Source organism: Neofelis nebulosa, chromosome 6, assembly GCF_028018385.1.
Source record: "Neofelis nebulosa isolate mNeoNeb1 chromosome 6, mNeoNeb1.pri, whole genome shotgun sequence".
Classification (NCBI taxonomy): Eukaryota; Metazoa; Chordata; class Mammalia; order Carnivora; family Felidae; genus Neofelis; species Neofelis nebulosa.
In genome coordinates, this window is record NC_080787.1 from 80085395 (window position 1) to 80111843 (window position 26449).

A 26449-nucleotide genomic window follows, 5' to 3' on the forward strand; every position below is an offset into this window, starting at 1 on the left:
AGACTCGTGTCTCATCTGGATACCTCTATCTTTAGAATCTCAGATTGTATTGACTCTTATGACACATGGTTCTTTTCCACAGGAACTGAAGTAATGCTCACAAGCACTTAAGAGTGCTTGAAAATAGTTAGCATTCAAGTAAGCAGTTTGTTAGTGGTGTCATTTTTATAGTATCTTACATATTATCATGGCCTATTACTATTTTTATTACTGACTGCTCTCAAGCAAAGTGCCATCATGGTTTTTGAACACAAATATATTAATTGTTCATTATTAAACTTTAGCACATGGTTTTGGTCCCTTTTTCTAGACTGTCATTTCAATATTTATTCCCTCTTTGGACTGGTGCAACTTTCCATCTCTGTGCTTGTCACAAATCTGTTCAGAACCCCTAGTACTGAGCTAGCCATTCTTCTCTTGGTGGCCATTGATCCATTAGTCAACCCTCTTTGGGAACAATTGTTCAAGTAGGTATCACTGGGCCAAGATAAGCAATCATTTACCCACATTTCTCCATATCGTATATGAAGAAATCCCCAAGGATTTGCAAGCTTAGGGACCAAGCCAGTGTTTGGTAGCTGTAGGAATACTGTTATGGGAGAATTACACAACCGCTGAATACTTGGGATCCTAACTATTTGGAAAATGGTTCTATCAAATAAAATTAAGAAAAATGTGTGAAGCCCACTATAAAAAAAATTAAGTTTAGTTTTGTGAAAGCAAAACTCTGCATCCCAGAGTTATCATTTGCCAGCCATTTACTAGGGATGTGCTTAATTAGCTAAACTAGAATTTTTCCTGGAGTATATCAATATTTTTCTTAGGCCAAACTTTTCCTCAGTTTTTTAATGTTTATTTTTGAGAGAGAGAGAGCCAGTAGGGAGGAGAGAGGGAGAGAGAGAGAGAGACAGAGAGAGAGAGAGAGAGAGAGAGAGAGAGACAGAGAGAGAGAGAGAGAGAGAGAGAGAATCCAAACCAGGCTCCAGGTTCTAAGATGTCAGCACAGAATCCCACATGGGGCTTGAACTCATGAACCACGGGACCATGACCTGAGCCAAAGTCAGACACTTAACCGATTGAGACACCCAGGCGCCCCTCCTATCCTCCATTTTGAAAATGAGGACATTTCTTTTCCTAGCTCAAGTACTCTGATACCTTTTCCATTTTACATTTGCCAAAATTCTTCAAAGAAGAAACCAAGGAATTCAATATCTCTGGAAAGTTATGTACATGGATTTCTGGATGTGGAACACAAGGATGGTTTAAGAGGTGAGCACTATTCAAAACAAGATAATACATCTGATATATTACTGAGAAAATCCTAACAAGATGAACTACTTAACTTACCATGCACTGGAAAGTAATTTTTTAAATGATCATTCATGATGATAGAAATTTCTAGGCTTTTTTTTTTTTTTTCCAAACCGCTAAAATTTTTTTTTTCCTAAGCAAATGCTTGGTGGCATTACAAGATACGGGTTTTTAGTTTGAAATTACAGGATGGATTTCACTAGTTGGTTGCTATTTGGCCTGAGACACTCATAGCAAGGTTTATAGGTGAAAAAAATGCAGTTGCAGTACATACTTGGAATTGGTGCTGAATGTAGGTTTATTGCTTATTTTCAACCTCTTCATGGCACAGACATGTGGTAATTTGGTCTGAGCACAAAGAAGGGAGATTATAATATCCCAATTCCCTGGCTATCTTATGATTTAAAAATGAAGCAGCAAATGGTGAGAATTCTTTTTGTAATTCTAGAAATTTTTGTTTTAACATTCTGAACTTGTTTTTATTAGATAAAAAAGGAATTGAATTGTGCAATTATATGATAGCAATTGTTACTTGCCATTTCTCAGAGAAAATCACAGGATTATGATTGTCTTTGGGGTTCAGTCTGCATTGTCCTGTTTCTATCTCTTACACTTGAGGAGAGGAAGACACCAGCAAAGGATATTTATATCCTCAGTCTCTTCAGGTAGGTTCACATTGTACTCAGACTAGTAAAAAAAATAAGTTATAAACATAATGGATAACTTTACACTTCCATGATCCACATTTAGCATTAGGGGAAAATATTAACAACAGCTACCTTGTAATGAGCACTTCTGTGATGTTTCACTTAACCCTCACAAAACCCCAATGACGTAGATATTATTACTATCTTAGCCATATAGGTGAGGAAAATTAAGCCTGGGGAGGATAAGTAATTCTTCACGGCCACATGGTTAGTATGTGATGTACCCCACCCAATCTAATGTCAAAGACTAATTGTTTAACCTTTGCATTATGTTGCTTCCCGAAGACCTGATCAAATCACCTGGCATGACCAAGAACTTGATAATGCATCTAGTTAGTAGGGAGAGGGAAGATAATAGGTGTGAGGGGGAATCTAAGAGAAGTCGTTATGTGACTTCATTAAGGCAGAGTGACAGAGATTTTCTTGAGGCTTTACAAGTTCTGGTGGACTGGGAGCCATTCTCCACATCCCAGCAGGAGACATTATTATTGGAAAATCTTGCCCACTACTTGATGCTAAGACATAGGAGGTGTCATTGACAAAATTTGCCCTGAAATTGAGTTTGATGTTGAAAGTCTGTCATTAAGGACTCGGCTCGCTGGCTGTTGCAGTCATTGGGTTTAGATTTACTCCACACTCAGGAGTTACATTTTTATTTCAAGGAAAATCCTGTCTGCATTCTGAAGAGAACTCATTCTGAGTTCAGAGACCACACCTGCAAATACAAATTCCAGTTACTATCGGTTCTGGTATATTTTTACTCTATTTCCTGAAAGAATCTATCAGCAACACACCTACCATGTGCCAAATGCATATGGACATGAATCCTTCAGCTGCAGCTGATTCCTACTGTACCTCAGTTTACCTCACATTTGGCTCATGTTACTGACAGAAAAACCACTCCCAACTTTAATGTGGAACACTGTCAGACACAACCTCGTGATTTGCAGATGAGCTCATCTGTTGCTCTCCAGCCCAAATCAGTACTTTCCCCATACCTCTCCTGTAAGCCAGACTTTCACTTGGCTTTGGCTGTGAAGAATAATTAAGGTTTGGGAAAGGCAAGATGGTCTTGCCAACTCAGCTGCTCTTGAGAGCAAGGACTCCCCAAGCTATTAGCACAGCCGAGAGGAGCAAGAAATGTTGGTCCAGCAACACCCAGGGAGGCAGCAATTGCCTGGTCAGTGGCTTTCAGTCTCTTTTGACTACAAACCGTGGTTAGAGATTCCATGCAATACCGTGGCAATCAATCCAGTACATACTTGGCTATATACATGTCTGTGGGTATGTGCATGCGCACATACACAAGCGCACGCACACACACATGCACACACTGAAATCACACTTGAATTTGCTATTTTGTTCAACTGTTAAAATATGTTGGCCATTGTATTAGTTTATTATGGCTGCTGTAACAAATTGCCAAAAACTTAGTGCCTCAAAGCCATATAACTGTAGTATCATACAGCTCTGAATTCCAAAATCAGGTCTCAATGGGCTAAAGTCAAGCATCAGCAGGGCTGATTCTTTCTGGAGGCTCTAAAAGAAGAATCCATTTCCTTGCCTTTTCCAGCTTGTAGAGGTCACCTGCATTCCTTGACTCATGGCCCCTTCCTCACATAATTCCAAAAAACTCTTGGTTCTGCTGTCACATGTCCCCTTGCCTCCCTCTTAAAAGGATGCTTGTAATTACACTGGACTCCCCAGATAATCCAGAATAATCACCCTATCTGATGATCCTGAATCATGTCTACAAAGTCCCTTTTGCTATGTAAGGTAACATATACACAGGGTCTGGGGATTGGAATGTGAAAATCTTTGGGAGGGGGTGGTCATTATTCAACCTGACACAGCCATGAATAATAAATTGATTTTTCAACTCATTAATGGGTTACACACTGCAGTGTGAAAATAAGTGGTCTAATGTATGTCATCAGGCATCTGGGATGGAGGGGATCAGTGAGAATATCACTTGCATACAAGAACAAAGGGGAATGAGCATGTAATGAGCATCCCAGGCCCAATATTACATATTATACCCAGTCTATCCCTTCCTTCTCCAGTCATTGCTCACTGTGAATTAGGCACTATTGTTCCCATTTTAAAGATTTGAAGACAGTCTCAGAATATGGCAGAGCCCGTATTCAAACCTGAGTATCTGTGCTTACCATGCCCATGTCTTTTCTACCATACCTTGTAATAGTAGTTCCTCTCATAAGCGCCTTACCCTACCTCCCAAAGCCTGGCCTCAAGCTTCATTCCAACCCACCAGCTCACCAGGTATAAAAGTGGTCTTCCATGCTGGGGTTCCTTTCCTTGGAATTCTAGAGGTCTGAAACTGTCACCCTCTTGTTCCACAGACATCTCTATCTGAACACCAATTCTCTGTATCCTTGACTCCAACGCAAGCATAGTACCTGCAGGTTTTCATGTAAGTTAGAGTCAACTAGCTTTTAATTCAGTCTCAACAACCCCTAAAACTGGCAAAGCTGAAATTCAAGGCATGAATGATGTTGAGCAAGAATTTAACACAGTAAGCTATGGAATTTTATCTCAAGGTTTATTTCTAGGCTTTCAAATGGACTTGGAGAAGAATATTCTGGCAATCCTTTTGAACAATTTCTAATTATTGACTATCGAACAAAGTCAGTGAATAAAATGACATGTGGTGCCTTTGACTGAATGTCAGGTCAACCCATGGGCTGTGTGGCTTGATTGCTGCTGAGATGGAACTCAGGAACCCCATGCTCTCGGGCCAATCTGCCACTAATCAGCTGTGTGACCTTGGACTTAGGGATTTAAACTCTCTGGCCTTCAGAGAGGAGATATGGTGCCCAGGTTACAGCTGTGCTTTCTGTAGCCAGGTCCAAGTAAGTTCCCAACCCAAAGGGGCCCCTTTTAAATTTATTAATTAGAAAATAAACTGATTCCCAAGGAAAAAAAAAATTCCCGTGTCATTTTCAGGTGGTTCCATGATATAAAGAGACAGCTAAAGCAGAACATATGCCAAAGTAGTAGTCATGGTTTAAAGTGTGACAGAATCCTCTCTAGAGACTGCTGTCATTGCACTGTGCCTGCCCCACCCCCACCCCCACCCCACCAGATTGCCATTCTTCAGAGTCCTTAATCATAGCAACACATCCCCAGGGAAGTCCGTTTCTCACTCTCTCTCATTCTTAAAACAGAATGCTGTTTCATGAGATGGAAACTGTTTCAAAAATTTTACATTGAAATTGAAAAAACTTTACATATCAAAAAGCAAAGATGTGCTGTAGGAGAGCACAAAGAAGCCCTAGAAGCCAGCATCGTGGCACCTATCATTTATGTGAATAAGGTCTGGAATATAATAGGTGTTTAACAGATTTTTGTTAACTGAAGGAGCTTACAATAGGATAGGCCCCACCAGCCAAGAGATCAAAGGTTTCCAGCTAGAAAAAGTCACAGACTTTTTTTCCACACACATGGAATAGGAGGAGAGTGGTTAGGGGGGCCTGATATGATTTCACTCGGAAGTACGTGGCCTTGGGGAAGTTTTTGAAAAGAAGTTTAAAATAATGAAGAAACTAGAAACAGCTTCTGTGCACCCCAATAATCTTCCTCTGACAGGCAAGGAAGAGGGTAGGAAGGAGAGAAAGGCAGAATATACCCATCAAAGGATCACCCTAGAGTGCTTGGCTGTCCTACAACATGGTGTGAAGGTTTTAGGTTCTTAAAATAAATGGAGTAGAAAAGCACTCAACCTCCTCTCCATACTGCTTCCCATACTGCTTTCTTTTCTTGCCTGTACCCCCAGCATAGTGTGTGAAAAAGAGACCGTGAAAAAGAGAGGAACTAAGTTAAGCTATTGAAGAACCCAGAAGGGTTAACCAATAAGGAAAGTGAGTCTTGCTTAAGTCTTGTTTTAGAAGGAAAGAAAGCTGAAAGCTGAAAGGGGGGAGGGGTACAGAGAGAGAGAAAGAAAGAGAGATGTTATTTCATCCCAGAAACAAAACTCATAGAAATGGGATAAAGAGGGGGGAAACTGAGTGATAGCTTGGAAATTTGCTAATAATGAGAAGTCTATTTCCCTAGAGGCAACCCATCATCTCAGAGCAGATTGGACCTCCTTTGGGATGCTGTTTCTTAGAGAACTGGTTCTTCCCTCAGCTCGTTTCAATGACAATGAGCATTTCTAGTTGAGTGCGAGAAGACATGAAGGGCATCTTTTATTTTCCTAAGAGGAAATTGAGCCTATGCATTGTAAGACTTCAGCATGTGCCTGCGTATGAAAAAATATGAGCCAAATGCTTTTGAAGAGAAACAGAAGTATGCTGCCCTTGTGACAGAGAAGTGTCCAAGAACAAAGACAGAGGTACTTTGGCATGCCATTCCTACCCTACAGATTCTTTGTTGTGATACATTTTATGACCAACTTTAAAGACATTGACCTGTTGATCTCGTTCTGGTTTTCATTCACTACATCCTTCTTAACATAAGAAAAAGTCCCTTAGGATAAGCAGGATTTTCATTTCTTAAAAACAAAAAACAAAAAACAAAAAAAAACCTACACTGAGCCACAGTATCCTCACGGTCCTTCTCCTGACATGCGTATAAAAAGGGGAAATGGCATCATGCGATGAAGTTGACAGTATGGCAAGAGTCCCACCCATGGTTTGTCCCGTGGGTGGAATTAGAGATCAAATCCAGACAGACACCTCAAGTAGCCTTCCCAGATGCCTTCCACTTGGCTGAAGGCTGAATTATGCTAAGAAGTCACCCTTCCAGTGAACAAAATTTCTAATTAACACTGAAAACGCGTGGTTGCTAAGTTTGTGGTGAAGACAGGCCATCTCCTCATTCTTCTTAGCTGGAGCTAGATTAAGCTATGAGAGGGGGACAGGATAATTGCTCAAGGTGGGGCATGGTGTTTTCTCCTGCACAAACATATAATTAGGCTGTCTTAACCTCCTGGTTAAGCAATAAACACCACTTCACAGACTAATTTACAGTCAAGAGTCACAGAAGGCTGTGGAATAAACTCTCAGTGCCACAGGCCCTGCTGTTCAGTGAAAAGAGAGCAGCTTCACTATTTCAAGTCAGCAAAAATCCTTTTGCACTTACCACAAACTAAAATGAGATTGAAAATAAGGGCTACACATTCAAAACATTGAGCACACCAGCTAATAAAAAATACATTTGTGACTGGTCGTAAAAATGGAGAATGTAATGGGCTATACCCTAGAAATATCTTTGACTTACAATATTTGGGAAGACAGAGGTCTCCATAATATTGACTTTGCTAACACGTCTACATTTTTCTGTCTACCATAATTACACATCAGTTAGCGACACCTCACTTCTGTAGCTGCCAACAGGCCTTGATTCAAGCAGTGGGAGGTGTGCTGGCTGCAACCCGCCACCAGATAATATTTGCCTGGCAAATACTGTTGGCTTGGGTCAGTGGGGGGAAATGCTCTTATAAAGAGACAGCTCCTTCATGGCTGCGTTATTCTTCTCAATGGAACCCCCAGGACTTGGGGTGGTTTCTTGAGGGATGTGGAAGTTCTTCAGTTGCCTACTTTGCATTCTTTAAACATGGAACACAACACAGATCCAGAGGTCACAAAAGCAGAGACACCCTTCTGTGGGAATTGTGTTTTCTTCTGTCCAAAGCAGACCATCTAGGGACAGAGAAGTTGTGATTTGACACTGATTGGACATCAGGAACAATCAGAAGGGCTGTGGGCTGGTGATATATTAGACATGATGCATGTAGTGTGAGCGAGTGACAAAGGAGCAGACACAGAGACAAAAGAGAAGCCTAGACAGCAGTCAACAGAACGAGAGACAAGACAATTGTATAAACGGTTTTATCCACAGTCAAATCTGAATTATTTATAGATTACTTTTTTCTGGTTCTCTACTCAAAAGATGAAGAAATAGGGGCGCCTGGGTGACTCAGTCGGTTAAGCGTCCAAATTCAGCTCAGGTCATGATCTCGCCGTCCGTGAGTTCAGGCCCTTTGTCGAGCTCTGTGCTGACAGCTTGGAGCCTGGAGCCTGTTTCGGATTCTGTGTCTCCCTCTCTCTCTGCCCCTCCCCTCCTCACGCTCTGTCTCTCTGTCTCTGAAAAATGAATAAACCTTAAAAAAAAATATGAAGAAATAATATAGGTAGTTGGGTCACATTTTTTCCAAGTCTTCTCTCTTCATCCAGTCCTCTGTTCAGAGGAGATTTTCTTTTTCTTTTTTTTTTTTAATTTTTTTTTAATATTTATTTTTGAGACAGAGAGAGACAGAGCATGAACAGGGGAGGGTCAGAGGGAGAGAGGGGGACACAGAATCCGAAGCAGGCTCCAGGTTCTGAGCTGTCCACACAGAGCCCGACATGGGGCTCGAACCCACGGACCGTGATTCACGACCCGAGCCGAAGTTGGACGCCCAACCGACTGAGCCACCTAGGCATCCCCAGAGGAGATTTTCAAGGACAAGGACTGTGCTTTTACTGTTATTAGTCTACAGGACCCAAAAGTGCCCATTATAGGTACATAATCCTTGTCTAGTGAGTGAGCGAGTGAGTCTGTGAGTGGAAGAATGAAAGAAAGGATGAATGAATGAAATACCCTATTGAAAGACTGAGAAACAGGCTAATTATACATTTTCAAGATGCATGGTAACTACAAAATCTCTTTTTTATGCTTTTAATAATGAAGGAAATATGATTGATAAATTAATTCCAATGAGAATAATTCAAACAAAATAATTCTTGTTTTTCCTAGATAAGTATTACATAAAGGACATTTAAAATATTATCAGCAATGAGTAACACATAAGAAAAGCTGTTTTTCTTCAAAAATAGTGATTCCTCTCTCAACATTTTTATGAAATAAACAAGACAACTTTAAATGGCAAACAACAACCCTTATCATGATAACTACTCTGAGTCTGTTGTGCAAAGGTAAGGACACTAGCTTTTGTGAGCATTTATTTAAAATTTTTGAAATTAGCCGTAACTCAACATTTAAGAAAAAAGTCAAATGACGCCAAGATTCAATTTCCTCAAGTTGGCCCTTACTCAAATCTCTTTCAAAATCTCAGCACTAATTCTATAAACTCTTGATGATGTACATGAGTACAAAAGTTATGGTTCATCCTTGAAGGAAACATAGCTGGAGTTGATATTTTATAATTTTATTAAGCCATACTCATTATGCAGGCAATTCTACTTAAGTGTGCTTAATCTCCTTAATATGCTTAAGGGGCCTCTTTAAAAAATTAGGCTTCTTCATCTTGCAAACCAATTTTAAATGACTGAACAGTAGCAGGGATTGTGGTACTGAAATCGAAGATTTTAATAAGACATATGATTCAACAGTAACTAGATATCTTGTGTTTTCAAGGTTGTTGCAATTTCTTTATTTTTTAGTGTCAAATCCTGCTTTGACTCCTGGTAGTATTGCAGTCAATGGGCTTTATCCGAGGATTAGTTATTGCTGTTGAAAAACTTTTTAAACAGTTTCAACAGGTGAGTTCCATTGTCAAAAAGACACACATTTTTACCCATACTTTATATGGCCAAAAAGACTACAATTTATAGTCAGGATTTCCCATCATTTTTAAATAAAATTTTTCTTCTGTGCTTAAGAAGACCATTGTATATGTGTTTTTGTTAAAGTTTCCGGAGAAAACAATTGGAATGGAATACATCAAAATACTTCAAACTTTAAAAAGCAAGAAAGGAAAATCATTTCAGTATAATGATCATTTTAACATGGATGTCCAAGATCAAGCCACAAATAAGAGATACACGAGTGCCCTGGTGACATCCCACAGCCTGTTCACTTGCGAGTGCGTGTTCACACGGGTGCCCATGAACGTCTTAGCAACGGCTTCCTAACAAGTAAGACGTCAGGAAGGCGCTTTAAAAACTTGTCAGGAATCATTCACACACTCTCCTCGGCGCAACATGGCCCTGATTTTAAAGTGAACACAAGCACTGCACACAACTGTAGCTGTGGGGAAACGCCAGTACCCGTAACCCACTGGTTCTCACAGATACCTTCAGTGTAAGGCTCTGGCTGCAGCAGAGCTGAAACAAGTAACCCCCAGGTAGTGAACCGTCAGGTCAAAGAGCAAGGACAGTTTGTTGTGTAAGCAAAGAGGAGAATTGATCAAGGTAAGGAGCAACTTAGTGGCTTAATTATGAGGCTTTTAATGTCTTTTCATAATCAGTTAATAAATACCTTAACAATAAAATTGAATTTAAGCTTTTAATAGGCCATGTTGGCTTGAACCGAAACAAAGGAATTAGCAGCTCCAGGCATTGTGCGGTAACTGCTCACCGTTTGGTGCCAGGAGAAACAAAGCATTTCAAGTGCATTTTTTTTTTGTGCCTCGCCATAATAAACGCTTGTAATATTCCCCCAATTTCTGGAGTGTAAGACGCAGATCTTATTTATCACAGTATGAGACACACCTGGCACGCGGATCAGGAAACAACTGTTTTACTTCATTTCTGTCATCACCTTCCAACAGATTTCTTTCACATTCCAATTTGGACGGGAGGACTTGACTTTCTCTCCATAAGTTCTCCATTAACAGCTTCACAGCAGAAGGCGCCATTGGTCCGTTTCCTCTCGCAGCAATTAATTACACAAGAGCGGCGTGTTTTGACTCCGACTGCAGCGACCGCGTAAAGTCACTGGCATCCGCTCGTATCTGTGAGCAACGTCTTCATCGTGAGCACAGTGTTCCCTGGCTGGGGAGTGAATTGTCAGAATTCCTCCGACAGGGGATGACGAACACAGTGTCGAGTCAGCAGCACAAATTACCAACTTCAACTCCCTTCAGTCACTTTTATTAATATGTGTTTTATTTGAGGGAGGCCTTTTTTGAAGGTCGGGTCACTTTATGTGGTCGGCAGATGAAAGGCACTTTTGCTTTCTCTGTTAGCATCGGACGTGGAGTCCTGAGCTCTGTGAGCCCCGCGAACAGCTATGCACTAATAAACCTTGAAAAGCTTGAATTACACTATAACCCACAAAAATTTTCAAATTAAAAAGGCATATTTAGAGGCCCCCGTGGATAGTGATTTTATTTAGTTTAATTCCCTCTTGTGGCCAATTAGATAGACACCCCTGCACACAGGCACACACTCCGGGAGGGAACATGGGGGGGAAAAGTTTAACTTTGGTTTTGAAAAAAAAAAAAGAAAAAGAAAAAGAAAAAAAAGGCAGTATATCATTCCTACATAGACAGAAATTATTTTCCCGGCTGTTGTTCTGTAAGGAACAGGACTGTTAGAAATCAATGAAAGTGTAGGCAAGATGGATTTTTATTTGGATTAGTTTTTTAAAGCTGTACGATACTCCAACGTCTTCCTTATTCAGCCCTAATGAACTGCCAAACTGAAGAATGAAACTTCCACCATCACAACAGAGCACATTCCTTTTCTTCTCAATTATCTTTTGGTCAAAAGGACTTCCCCTTCTCAGAAGGCTTTGAGTGCATGGCTAATGGTAGGTTTATTTGTATGTGTTTCTTGATCAAGTGATCCATGCAACGTAAATGCATTTTTATCACCTATGCACGAAGCTCACTTACCCAAACGGAACTCAGGTCAACACAAGAGACGTATTTGCCACAAAAATTGTGCATAGGGTGTCTCATTGCTCACCACTGCTCTTTCCATCAGAGTTGCAAAATATGCCTCCTTCTCATCTGGTGGCAGGCTCCATATGTACCATATGAAAAAGGAGTTAATAAAATGCACGTTGGAAATATAAAACAAGGTCAGGGGCGACAGTTTGGCTGAAGGCCTTTTTTAAGTGTGGAAAACAAAAGAACAAGATTGTTTTAGCAGTTGCAGCTGTCGGGAGAGGCAGCTTCGGTTGGGGAGTGGCAGCCGAAGTCCTTGCTACCTGTTTCATGTGTCCATCAGAATCTCTGTTCTCTCCTAACCCAAATACTCTGCACCATACATGCCCTGAGTTTGGGAAAGTCCAATAGGATAAAAGAAGAGAAAAATCCCCATTTTGCTTCTGAAGGGAGTTCTGAGGAGTGAAGGGATGAAGGGGTGGGAGGCATGGGGTCAGGCCAAGGGTGGGGAGACTGCGTGTGATAAAACCCCCACAGTTCTGTGTTCCCCCTTAGAGCCAGCAGTGGTGAGCGGGGTCACTGTGTGCACCACGAAAGCCACCCGGCTCAGATGCAAGTCAGCGGTAGGTTTTTAAAAAATAAGTACTTAAGATTCTGTGGTCGGATCCATCTAATGCCAACCAAGCCGGAGGATAGAAAACAACATTGTCAGTCAAGCAGTTGCTTCTTCCCCAAGACCTCAAACACAACACTTGACAGATTTGTTTTCTTAATGAATTGACTGGTTACTTTGGCATCACTTAAGAGCCATGAGGAAAACAGTGAAACACAATCGTAAGAACTTTATCATTTTGAAATGAAGATAAAAGAGAAAACACTTAATAATTATGTCACAGGAAAAAGATATTAGCCAACAAAACGCATTAATATGTGAACATAAATAAGTTATCAGAGTAGCTGCGACCCAGTAAAAGAGAAGACTTTAGGGTCTTGACAAAGAATGAGAAAACTAGTCATCCCAACAGGACAAGCCAGACTCCCCAAAAGGGACAGATACTATGGTAGGGACAGGGGAGCAGTTGGGACCCTGAACACATAGATGGGCAAAAAAGAGACATCATTCTCCACCCCAGTCATTAATTCTATTTTTGGTCCCCTTCTGCAAATGTGAAAAGAGAACAAGCCCAGATTCAATAACACAATGTGTTCAAAGAACTTGACCTAGTGCCTGGGCAAATAGTAAGTCAACCAAGGTTAGAATATGACCTTACTCTTCCCTTTCCTGACTCCAGCCATCCCTAGAAACACCCTGGCCTAAGTAAACCATCACTCAGCAGGGTGCATTTTAAATCAAATTGCTGTTATATTAGGAAAATCTTACCTATTAATAGGTATACCTATTACTACCTATACTATAGGTACTATACTAATACCTATACTATAATACCTATATACTAATACCTATACTACAAAGAGTGAAAGAATCTAAGCCAATGGGCCCAGAAATTCCACACGTGTCAGACTTTAGAGAAAAACGAAAAGAACTTTCCACCTTACCTTCTATCTTCCTTCCAAATCAACCTTCTTGGTTGATAGATTACTTGTTTTAGCAAAACATATTCATACCCAAAACACTTCCCCTAGATACTCCTCACTACTGTGTGTTCTCAGATAGCAGCAATATCACTCAGGAGCTCCTTACAAATGCAGACACCCACCCCTCTTTACCCAGCTGGTGAGCCAGATTCTGCAAGGGTTCTGGGGTCATCACTATGCACATTAGTGTTGGGGGATTTTTTTTAATACTAATACTGGAACCAAATCCTAGGCCAATTATGTCACAATCTCTGGAGTTGAAAGCCAGGCCTTGAGACTTTTTAAGCTTCTCCAGATGATTCTAATGTGCAGCCAAGTTTCAGAGCCACTGCTCAAGTCCCATTAGCAAAAATAAACCTTAAAAAAGAGGAAAATATTTAAACAAGAAATATAGGGTAGACAGGACAACCCTTGAAATAGACCCACTGAAAAAAGAAGTTTTCAAATCTATGCTTAAAGACATCTACACTTCTAAAATCCTAGTCATAAAAGAAGAACTGGCAAACATCTTCATAGTTCAACTTTGGCCCTTTTACACCTCCTGGGTAACAAGATACCCGGGTGGGCAGAACATTTATTGACATAAGTCACCGTGTTTATTGATGCTGCTCATTTTCCACTGATTTTAGAACTCTGCAGGGGAGGTGTTGTGACTTTGAAAAGGCTGTTGTTGTTTTTTTTTTTTTAATAATCAAATAGTTTTACTTAAAGGTTTATGTAACATGCTATACTATTAAACAGTAAATAAAAACCACTGATAAATCCTGGGTCCCCCACAGGTAGTTTGGCACATCCTTAATTATCTGGTTTATGAGCAAATTGCCAGCCCTGCTTTGGCTTTCAGCTTGTTAGATGTATGTGTGTGCATACGCTTCTTACCTGGCAGCCTCTCAGGGGATTCAGCCTTTAAATGATGTTGCCAGAATGTGTTGCATGGGGGGAGGGGGAAGGAGGCGTTGTTGTAAGTCAAAGGGCTCAACTTTTGAGCTGGAGTTTTGCTCTTTCGTTTTTGTTTACAGTGAAGACTTAATTTGATGATTTAAAAAAAAAAAATTAGGGCACACTCATAGCCCATGGGCCTGGAAAAAGTTACTGATGAGAGCCGACTGCATCAAAATAAATGTATTTATTATAGTAATGGTTTTTGTTAAAGTTTTTGAAATGCCTCTCTCACAGCACCCCTGTCTGTGCTCCATTTTACTCCTGCTGGATCATCATTGCTTTCTAGAGATTAGACCTTCCTAAAAGGGAAATTCTTCTCTATGCCCACACCATTCAAACTTGAGCTAAATAACATTCTTCAATGGCAGTAGATGACTTTTGTTCATATTTTTATTGTTTTACAAATGTCTGCACTCAGTGAGTCTCCCAAGTGTTTACAATCATCTCTAATCCCCAAACTCCATGAAATAAATGTTTTTCTTCCGGGCTTTGGAGGCCCAGAGTATCCTGAGGGCTCTGCCTGATGGGCTCCCCCTGGCGGCTGCACCACACCTCTCCTCTGCCCATCTCATGGGAGGATCCCTCTTTGGATTCACTGAAGACATCAGAAAACAAGGAGTGTGAGGCAGACAAGAGGAGGAAAACCATTGTGCTGTCCAGCCTCTTTGGGAGTCAGTCCTTGTTATAAAATGTCAAGAATTAGCTTCCTCAATATGAGAGATCCCATCTTTTTTTTTAAATTTTTTTTTTTAATGTTTATTTATTTTTGAGACAGAGAGAGACAGAGCAAGAACGGGGGAGGGTCAGAGAGAGAGACACACACACAGAATCTGAAGCAGGCTCCAGGCTCTGGGCTGTCAGCACAGAGACCGACACGGGGCTCGAACTCACGGACCGTGAGATCATGACCTGAGCCAAAGTCAGATACTCAACCGACTGAGCCACCCAGGCACCCCGATTCCATCTTTTGTGAGTCAAGTTCCGGGTCTTAGCACGCTTTCCTGCCCAGACACCAGAGCACACATGGTACAGATGCCCCCTTTTTCCCAAGCCACAGGTTCAGGCTGTTTGGAGTAGGTATACCCAGTATTACAAACCATTGCAAACTCCTACACCCGGTATTGATTAGACAATGTCTGGAGTTGGCAAACATTATTAATATATAGAATGCTCTAGAGATTGATTGCTCCACTTTCATTTTTCATCTTCCTGCGGGCCGGCTATAGGAGAAAGCCCTGCAGCTGTTCCGAATCCCATTGCCAGAAGCACATTATAGCTTGTTTTGATATTTCACCAGCAAGTTCTGGGCCTCATACAAGCACAAGCCAATGAGAACATCCCAAGTTCCAACTAGAGGCCAAGACACAATCACCCTGTCAGGTGTTGTTAGTAAGTCGGGATCATAAAAGATAATAAACTCTCTCCCATCTTTGATGACGGCACACCAAGATCAAACACTTTCCATACCAGAGCACAAAGCCCCCAGGACCAGTTTTCCCTGACAGATGTTCATCTGCTATCTTGGTATTGACGTGTTACTTAACTTATTGATCCACAGGGGGAAGGAAACACAAAGACTCTAGGAATCTGGGATTGTGCAAGCTGCCTTCCAAGGCTGTGAGCTCTAGAAATAAAGTGGAGACTTGATGTCATGTTTTAGGAGCTGTTTGAATATTGCCCTTTTATTGTTTTTTTTTTCCCCAATGTTTAAACAAACAAACAAACAAACAAACAAAAAATAGGTCAAAGACAAAGGAGTTGGGCAAAAATAAAAGCCCACAACTACCCTTTTATTGTTTTTGTCTTTTATTCAATGAACAATATACTTAGCAATGACCAACATTGTTTATTATTCCTTATTAAGTTGGTGACGCTCACCTGGTGCCCTCAATCCCATGTACTCAAAAGCCTGGCTCACCACAGACTTCACAGGATGATGAAGAATGGGGTACACTAAAGTTCATAGTGAAATGCTACATCACTCAGCCTTTCTCCTTTAATCCATTGGGCACATGACCTCCAGACTGCTCACCCTAAAGCAGCAGACCTCTAACTGCACGTCTCTAGGTTGACAGATTCTTGGCAGGTGGCCCTGCCTGCAAAAGGGAGGACACATGCCAACTGGCATTCAAGGCACTTTTTGGGCGCTCCCAACCAGCCTTACCAGTGCCCCAACCCAACCGGATTAACTACTCATTCTTCTTTCGGACCTCTGACTTTGCTCATGAAGTCCTTGCCCATCTCAACAAATAAAAATTCTCAAAATATCAGGCAAAATCAATGTCTCCTTCCTCTGATTACTTCTAGCCTTCTATCTGTATTTCCTGAGAGGCTAACATTTATATGATTCTGTCTCTGGGCTTTAAGTAAAGAAATTTAAGTAAGCAACCAAATATTATGCATCTTTTTGCCTTACTCGTCCCTTCTCTTTATTTAACAAGTGATTGATAACTACTGTTCAGTGAATGAATGAATGAATGAAATATCCTGCTCATTTAGGAATCCCCTGTCTCATAGCCTTTCATGATTTTGTGTGGACTAAGAACAAAATTCAAACCCCTTGGAATTCCCTCCAGATTTGGCCCCTTCACATATTCAGAATTTATCCTAAACTGCCCAGACTGGTGGGCAAACCAGTCCACTTACTGCCTCCCGCCACATTCTACCAGCAGCCTGGACTGTCCTCCCCACTCCCCTTCCCACACATCTCCTTTTGGTTAAGGACTCAGGCACAGCCAACCCCTTTCTTCTCCATGCAGCTTTCACCAGCACCCTTGACCTTCAGAGATCTCTGAAGTCATACAACAGCTCTTATCTGTCTCACACATTAGTTAACTAGTCCTTGAAAAGCTTCACTGCCATCATCAGCCAGTACTGGAAATTTTCATTCTTAAATTTTTCCACTATGAATTATATTCTCTTCATCTTTAATCTCACCACAGCCCGCAGCATCATACCATGCCTTGTTCATAATCGAATATTATATCACTTTACTTTGAAATACACCAAAGCAAAGCAGTTGAATGGTACATTAAATCAAGTCAAAGATCATTCCAAATCAAATGATTTCCCAGTAATGAATAATCAATACTTCTCTTTTCTGATCTACATAGAAGAGTGGTTTTCAAAATTTAACCATGACTCATTGTAAGAAATCACAACAATATTTCTTTTTATTTCATTTAATTTTTTAAAAAGTACTGATCATGGCTCACTAATGATTTTGTGACTGACAAATGGGACAAAACCAACTAATGAGCCAGTGTTGAAAAACATTAATATACAGGTTCCTAAACATTTCTAGCTATTGTATGTCCCTAAGATCTTACAAGGATAGAGAAGTCTAGATTCTTTTTCCTGTCCTAAATGAATACTCAAAGTCCATGACTACATGATAAAACAACAGCAAGGCAGTTCAGTGGCCTCCACGGTGATGTGAAAAAGGAAGTCCCAAGGTGAAGTGAAATGGCCATAGGTGGTCCAATTGATCATTGAATCCAAAGCTATGCCACACATCTAGAAAATTTATTGCTTCCCATTGTCTTTAACTCATTGCTTAGGCAGTGAAAGCATAATGCTGGTGTGACTGAGGTCTAGGGGCAATCATTTTTCCTCTATTTTATATCACACCAAATCTCTTGCCTCTCTATTTCTTGCAAATCTGCATCACCAGTCACTTGCAAAGAATTGTTTTCAACTTACCAAAGACAGTACTTCTCTTGTTGCTTTCTCTTAGCAGTGGTTCTAGTCAGGTATGATTTTGCCCCAGAGAACATTTGGCAATGTGTGGAGACATATTTTAGTTGTCACAACTGGAACAGAAGGATAGAATGCTACTGGAGTCTAGTGGGTAGAGGCCAAGGATGCTGGTAAACATCCTTCGTTGTACAAGACAGCTCTCCCCACCCCCACCAATACACACATGCTACAAAGAATCATACAGGGGTGCCAGGGTGGCTCAGGTGGTTAAGCGTCCACCTCTTGAGGTCATGATCTCACAGTCCTGAGATCGAGCCCCATGCCAGGCTCTGTGCTGGGTGTAGAGCCTGCTTGGGATTATCTCTCTCACTCTCACTCTGCCCTTCCCCACTCAAAACTTAAAAAAAAAAAAAAAAAGGAATAATCTAGCCCAAATGTCAATAGTGCCATTGTTGAGAAGCCCTGCTCTTAACATCTTTACACATCTTGTTTCTTTATTAATTAAGTCTACACAATATTAAAGTCCAACTCTGCGCACAAAAAATGGAGGAAAGCCACAACTACTATGCAGAGATGTTGCTCCACATCATCTCTGCCTGTGGAATTTCAAATTAGACTCTATCAGGAAAGCTGAGAACTGCCTCTGAAAGGTCCCCATAATCTCCAATCAACCGTACTTACAGAGGGCAAACAAACTCACAGCTTCACAACTGGCATCATCCAAATTTCGGGACTCCCAGATGTCAACTTAACAGTGGGGCATGGCTGCAGCCACCAGAAACTAATCAGGGAAGTGCAGATGCTCTTCCAACATCTGTAAGAAATGTAATATTTGGATCTCTAATTCAAAACATATCACGACGCCAAAAACATACCCCCTTTAAAGTGTTCCTTGCTGCAAAGCCCTTGTGTAATTTTTCATTTTCACTATGTAAAGGTGTTGCCAGCTGCTTAGGTGTCCTCTAACCCTTCGGTCACCCAAAGAAACCAATAATGTATTTGCACACTGGGTGTCTCAGCTAGCACCCAAACTGTGATCTCTTCAGACTCAGGGGTGTGTGGAGGGCTGGAACATCAAGTTCTCAATGGTGCTTTCTACATGACAGACCAAGACACTTCCTCAACAAGAATTCCAGAATTCCTGTCATAGCTTACCAAACAATTTTGTTACTGCCAGTCTCTCTATTCTAATTCATATCCAACCACCAGACTGATTCTTCTACACTATTTTAGCATGTGAATTCTTTAATGAAAACTTGCTATGACTTTCTTCTTTTCACAGGAGGGCTCCAAACATCTTAGTATTTGATGTTTTTCCCTACCTGGACTCTACCATCATCTCCAAACTCACCTTGTGTGGTACACCCTCTCACTTAACTTTCCTTCCGGTCTGACTAGGTCTGCCCAAGCTTATTTTGGATCTTGGCCTCCATGCATACTGTTTTCCATACCTAGAAAGCCTCTGGTGTCAATCAGAGTCCCAGCAGGTGGCAGGATGATGGCACTCAAAAGCCTTGGCAAATGAAAGCACTCTTTACAGAGGTGTGATAGTGTTTAGGGAATCACAGCAAGGAAGATCTGTAGACCCCCTCTACTTGTACAACAAGAGGAGAGAATAGTGGGACCTGGAATAGGGGCTGCCTAGACAAGAGCTGTGGACCTTGCAGCTGCTGCCAAAATCACAACCAAGCAGGGAGAAACCAGAGAAAGGACTGTTCCAGCCTCTCCACTCACCTGCTGTTGCCTACCATTGGTCGAACCAACAGGAAGTTAGAGTGCAGGGAGCCTATAATACAGTCCATTGAAGAAAGCCTTCCAAGACTCAGAGCAGGGCAGAAAAGAAGTGTGTGTGTGTGTGTGTGTGTGTGTGTGTGTGTGTGTGTGCGCGCGCATGCGTGCGCATAACAAACACATAAAACTTTCTTCTATTAACCAAATTGCCACCTTCACATTTTAGCTCTCTTCTCCCTCTGAGCTCCTTTAAAAGGCACTGATGTGGCCCTCATTTAATATCACAATTTGTTCTATTATTGCTTCATTGTTACTCAATATATTCTGTTCTACATCTTTTGTCCCTGGTTGCAACTGGGCACAAATAGAGAGGGAAAAGACTACTTTTTCTATGGCTTTGCTTCCCCCTATGGCTAAACCAGTGCTGTGAACACTGAGATGCTCAACAATTATGCACTGAATGAGTAGGGGGGATAAGTAAGAGTTAGGAGGGAAGTTCTTTAGTGGATGCTGGAAAGTAATTACTCATTGTCCAAAATTATATATGGAAGACAAAATAAAGTTATATATTCTGTCAGAGAAGGTGCCAACCTCTCTGAGGCATACCTCCCCCATTTCCCTTTTGCCTTCAAAGCTAATTCACTTCAAAAATAAAGCTAACAATTCTCAAAAATAAAGCAGGGATGTGGTCAGAGCTAATGAAGTCCTGTGCCTCTTCTTGCCCATTTCAACTCCTGCCCAATGGAAAATACAATGTCTTCTAGCACAAGGAAATCACTGAGGTTTGAGTTATAATGATGCAGAAAGTAAAAAAAACAAGTGTAAAAGAGGTACATTTAGAGTCCAAGGAATTGAATAATAAAAATCATGTGGCTATGAAAATAGCAGTAAGCTATTAAAAGAGTCCAATTTCTTTTGATAGCTGTAGGGTCTTCTAATTGTCTTCAAAGACTGCCTAATTTTCTTTCTCATTTTGAAAAGGATTCTTTATTTTGATACCAGTTGACTCTCTGCAATACTCAGAAAATCAGAAATTTTTGTTTTATTAACAGTGCAGTTTGAAGAAATTTGAGTAGAAATACATGTGGCATTCTATAGTAAAGTGCTTTTCAGGAAAGATTTAGCAGATTCCATGTAATAGCATAGAACAAAGTCTATTACTCAATAGATTTTAAATAAGTAAGTTCCTTTAATAAGGTTTGCATTTTGGCTGGGTGAATAGTGGAGAAAATATCACTGAAAACTTTCAATGGGAAAGTATTTGCATAGTCAGGGAATCAGAAAATAGAGCTGAGAGAAACAGATTATCAACACTATTGTTAGCTAATTTCCTGTAATAATATATCTTGGGCGATTGAGTGTTTGATGGAGAAAGGCCATACCCAGAAAGAGAACATGAAGAAATGGAGTGCTCATTGACACCTGGGTTAGACAGAGTAAAGGATTGGAGGTGGGGGAACAGCTGAGAAGCTGAGAGTGAGAAGGGACAGGGGTGAGAGCAAAAGGGAGGATTCTCCAACAGGGCAACCTCATGGTTTTTTTTTTTTCAGGTTTATTTATTTATTTTGAAAGAGAGTGTGTGTGCATGCATGAGGTGGGGGGATGGGGAGGAAGTGGCAAAGAGAAAGGGAGGGAGAGAACCCCAAGCAGGCTCCACAACTGTCAACATGGAGCTTCAACGACATGGACTCAATCCCACGCCGCTGAGATCATGACCTGAACTGAAACCATGAGTCAGAGGGTCAACCTACTGAGCTACCCAGGAGCCCCACATGGCATCTTGAACAAGTCCTCCCAGGTTAACACTTTTTTTTTAAGTTTATTTATTTATTTTGAGAGAGAGAGAGAGAAAGAAAGTGGGGGGGGGGGGAGGGGAACAGAGAGACACAGAGAGAGAAAATCCCAAGCAGTCTCCGCACCCTGTCAGCACAGAGCCCAGCAACACGGGGTTCCATCCCAGGACCCCCAGATCACAACCTGAACCCATATCAAGAGTTGGATACTCAAAACGACTGAGCCACCCAGGTGCCCTAGCTCAACACTCTGATTTCTGAAAACAATCCTTTGATTGTTAACGGATTATAATTTTTCTTTGGAAACTAGTGGCTTTTAAATAATTTGCTTAAACTTTTTATTCACAAGGTTGTAAAAGGCAGAAATGTTAAAAAAAAAATTTTTTTTAACCTAAGATAGGTGTTTAGGTGCCAACCAGAGAGCAAAGAGCTTAACCTCAGAACAAACAAAGAGATCAATGAAGAAAGTCAGTTCATTTCTATTTGGATAGCACTGATTTTCACCAGAGTCCAAGCTTTCAACAAACCATGTAATAGTGGAGAAGAAAGCCCAAGATTTTCTTCTGTCATTCTGATGCAGCCACCTTCAACTCAACCCAGTCCCTCATGGGTACGAGTGCAAATAAATGTTCAATGAGAAAGAACTCTTCACCAATTTGGTCAGCTAAGATTTTCCATTAGTATGATTTTTGAAGCAAATTTTAATAAAATATGTAAATATATTTTATAAATAATTTATTTTTAATAAATAAAAAATATTATATAAATAAAAAATAAATATTATATATATATATATATCTTAGAATTCTCTGAATTCGGAAAAAAGTGTTTTATTTGCTTAGGAATTTTTCTGATGCTTTCTGGATCTCACTGAAAATTTTTTAAAACTATTTGTAAGTTTCCAAACCTGGCACTGTATGCAGAGTGATCCTGAATAAAGAAGACAGTCATGGGCTTACGTAAACCTATTTGTTTTGGAAATAAATGAAGGGCACATTTATAAATACAGAGTGTCTTCAAAATGTGATTCTTAGTTCTCTACAAAAATTCTTCTTAGAACCACAGGCCTTTCTATTGAACTGCAAGTCCAGGAAAGTCACACTGTTGGGTCTGACTGCTCAGCCCTGCCCCCTTCCAAGTCACAGAAGACAAATGGATCTTGTTCCCTGACAACAGCCTGCATCCACCCTCAGGACTGTGTTGATAGTAAAAAATAAATAAATAAATAATGTTTACTGAGCTCTCTTGGTGTTACAATAGAATTCACCCACATTTTCTCACCTAACCTCATGGTAATCCTGACAGGTGGATTTTATCCTCACTTTTACAGATTAACAAAGTAAGACTAGGAATAGCATAGAGTCAGAATTTGAAAGCAGAATTCTCACTTTAGTCTTCTCTGGACTCCCCCATAATATGTTTCCTATACTCATCCCCTGCCCCTAAAGTTCAGATTATTCTAATCTCCCATTTAATTAAGCAAAAGATGAAGTTTAAACCTTTTTTTCCCCTTATCTATGTCATTCTATACTCCTCTATGTCATTCTATACTCCTCTTCCCAGACACTAACCATACTTAATTGTGGGCTGAACCAGTGGTAATCTCAGACCTCCAGTCTCCTCCTTCAAAGCCTCCTGACAGAAAAATCAACTTCTAAAGAGCATATTCCTTGGTATTCTAAGTCCCCAGAGCTTCCTTCTGTGACACAGAAGTATATGGGAGTACAAGGAATTGTTACCTTTCATGGGTAACTTGAGTCTCCAAGTTTCTTCCTGGAATTCTAGAAAGCCAGTGAATTTTGAAAGCCTAAAATAGAAAGGAGTGGCTGAGTTGGGGAAGATGGAAAACAAAAGCCAGGGGCTATGCATGTATCTGCTGTTCAACCCACTCACTATAGAAATTACAATTCTCTCTCTTCCTTCCCCGCTTCCCCCCCATACCCCTCTCCCCACCCCTTCCCCCTTTTCCCCTCCCCCTTCCCCTGCTCCCCTCTCCTTCACCCCTTCAGCCTTCTCCCCTCCCCTGCCCCAGCTCTCCTCCCCCTCCCCTCTGCTCCACCCCGCCCCCCCCACACACACAAATTGCAAGATATGTTCCATCATGAGTTCTCCCAGCCCAGAGCAAAGCAAATCAAGCAGAACCATATAATTTACTGCACCAAACTGGAATTACCCCCACCCACTTAAAAAATCTGGCTTCATTTCAGGGTAACAGCAGCCCAGCTCTGGCAGGGCTCAGTCAACGTGGGTGATCTGTGACATGTGGCAGAAATATAGAACTCATCAGATTTAATAAACCAAAGTTCCACACACGACTGGAGGCCTCTCTCAACAAAGGCCTGGAGGAGTTAGTGCAGGCAGTCCCCAGGCTTCCTGGGGAAACAACCCCCTCCGAGTCCAAAGCTCCCTCTTTACTCAGAAGTAGGGAAAGACCAACGGGCTGTCCCCAGCAGACATGGGAGGTGGTGGAGTCAAGAACACATGGGGATGAAACAAATGTTGCGTTTTAAGGCAAGGCAAGGGTTGTGGAGGGAGCAGCAGTCCCTGTGGCCTCCACAGGGGATGAGTTACTTCATAATATCTATCTCCATGCTCTCTGGGACTGGGGAGGGAGGGGGATGGGGGGGTGTCTGTTTGCATTCCCAGCGTGAGCGAGAGGTGCCCTCTGCTGTCTCCCAGCCACAGTACACCAGGAAACGTCAAAGCTGGTCCCCTACCCTGAGTCCCAAGAGGTGGGGGGCAATGCGTAAGCCACTGCCCAAATCTTCCCAGGATAGCCACGGGCTCCTCAAGTGCCCACACAGCTGATGTGCACGTTTCAGGCAATCACTGGGAGGCCTGGAACAGCAGGGGAACTCAGAAAACCTCTTTAGAGCCTCACAGCCATTTCCCCTCCCCAACAATCCAATCAGCAAAATGGAAAGGTAGGCAGAGAGAACTAGAGGCTTTACAGGGAAGGAGAGACAGAGAAACACTCAGATGCTTGGCATTCTGGTCCCTAAATATTGGTCCTTGAGACCCTGAGAGTGGGTCTTACCTTCTACTTCTTGGGCCACTTGTGCCTCTGATAACAGTAATAATAGTACCAACTAATCACCAGCCACCATGCCAAGCACCTTAGGACAACTCTGAAAAGTACTGCCATCCTCATTTCACAGATTAGGAAATCAAGTTCACAAAGTAATTTGCAAAGGACACTTAAGTGTCACATAAGCACTCATTCAAGCCAGGATTCAAACCAGCTTAGCTCCCCATTCTCTCCACCACACCAGACAGCCTCATATGCTGTTGAGCAGTTGACTAAACTCCCCCACTGTGAAAGGGGAGCTAATGAAAGCCTAACCCAAGTCCTAGAAAAATGAAGTCAAGCACAGTGCAATCAGACACCATGGGTGTGGGTGTTCTTTTTGCATGCATTGATGTGGCACTGTCACTCTCTTATTTTGAGAACTTGTGCCAGGTGGCTAAATATCCCAGGAAAGTCCTGACTCAAGCATGCCTAGGGCAGTCAGTGGGCTTCACATGGAGTCAAAACTGGGGGGCAGGGGTGGTGGGAGAATCCAAAGGATCCTGGACTCACAGTCAGAAGGCTGTGTTCTTATCCAGACTGTGTGTCTCATTAGCTACAACATTTCACACTCATCAGTCAATTTCTCTGTGTCCCAGTTTTCTCTTTAATAAAATAGACATGCTATTTTATAAAGGTATTATATATGTAAAGAAATAGATATACAGAGATATATACATATATACTATATATGTATATCATTTTATAAGTTACCCGGATTAAATGAGATCATATATTTGTATTCACATGTGTTTACACACACACACACACACACACACACTCACACACACACACACACACACACACACACACACACTAGCTGACTGTGCAGTACATATTAATACATAACCAGAGCAAACAATGAAAGGGTTGCTTTAAGGTTTTTTCCATCTAAATTAAACTGATGACATATTCTGTGAATTACCATAGAGGAGGGGCAAATGTTATGGTTCTTAAGGAATCCGTAATGTTAGTGGCTTGCCTCTCACTTGGGGGGTATCGTTTGGGGAGAAGACGTGGCAGGAAGTGGCTTCTGTAAGACAGCACATGCAATCACTGCTCCAGAGTACCGCCCACAGACCCCAGCTGTCAGCCAGAATTCTCTGAAGACACAAGGTGGTCCTTCCTGTAGGGTATTTCACCTCTTCAGACCTGGGCTCAAATCTCCTTGCTGCCATTGTCCGTGGTTCTGGCCCACTCTGTCACCAAAGTCAGGCTGCATCCCAAGGATTAGAGAAGCCTCACACCTGCTTGCTGCAAGTCCTGACTCCTGCCTGTCTGGATCCTGTGTCTTCCATGACTGTCAGAACCCAGAAGTGTTACATGTTGTCACCTGCCCACCATGCCTCACGACAGACTATCCTAACTAACGCTACCTATACTTGCTGAAGAGACAGACATTCTGCAAACTGAGTTCATTTAAGAAGGATCTAGGACACACATGTGCTCCTATCCTCATTTTTTGATTTTTTTAGAGAAAACACTTTGCTTTACTAAGACAGGATTTTTAAAGAGATTATTAATAGAGGGTACAGATACCCTTTTAAAAATTCTTCCAGCTCCCCTAAAATGCATGGTTTCCTCTAACACTTTGTACAAGTGACATACACTTGTTACCATAACAAGTAACAAGTTACCTTAACTTGTGAGAGGGTTACCATAACCACCCCTCTCACAAGCAAACTACTCTTCACATTTTGCAAGCATATCTGTTCCGAGAACATCAAAACTTAGACCTGGTGAGTTTGTCTGAGAATGGCATTCCCATCAATGACGTCATCCAGAAGAAAGAGTTTTAGTGTATCCCCTGCCACATACAATCACTATGACCTAAGTGGCACAAATGAATTTTAGCAACAGAGAAACTCAACTGTTTTTCTACCAACAAGATAAGAACAACTAATTCAAGCTAGCCCTTTATCCATGTGTTCTAATGAAACAATACACTTTAGAAAGTGTGGCATTTGCTCTACACAATAGATACGATCTTAAAAGATATGTTTTTATATTATTTCAGCTATCATCTCCT

At 41.4% G+C, this 26449-nt stretch overlaps 1 long non-coding RNA gene across 1 annotated transcript; it reads right to left on the reverse strand.

The window, feature by feature from the left end:
- Positions 1-17501: 17501 nt before the first annotated feature.
- LOC131513467 (uncharacterized) lies at positions 17502-23162 on the reverse strand. The gene is made up of 3 exons (XR_009262597.1): positions 23093-23162; positions 18511-18643; positions 17502-17942 (listed from the first exon to the last, which is right to left on the reverse strand). It is a non-coding gene; the product is annotated as an uncharacterized LOC131513467 (long non-coding RNA).
- Positions 23163-26449: the final 3287 nt, after the last annotated feature.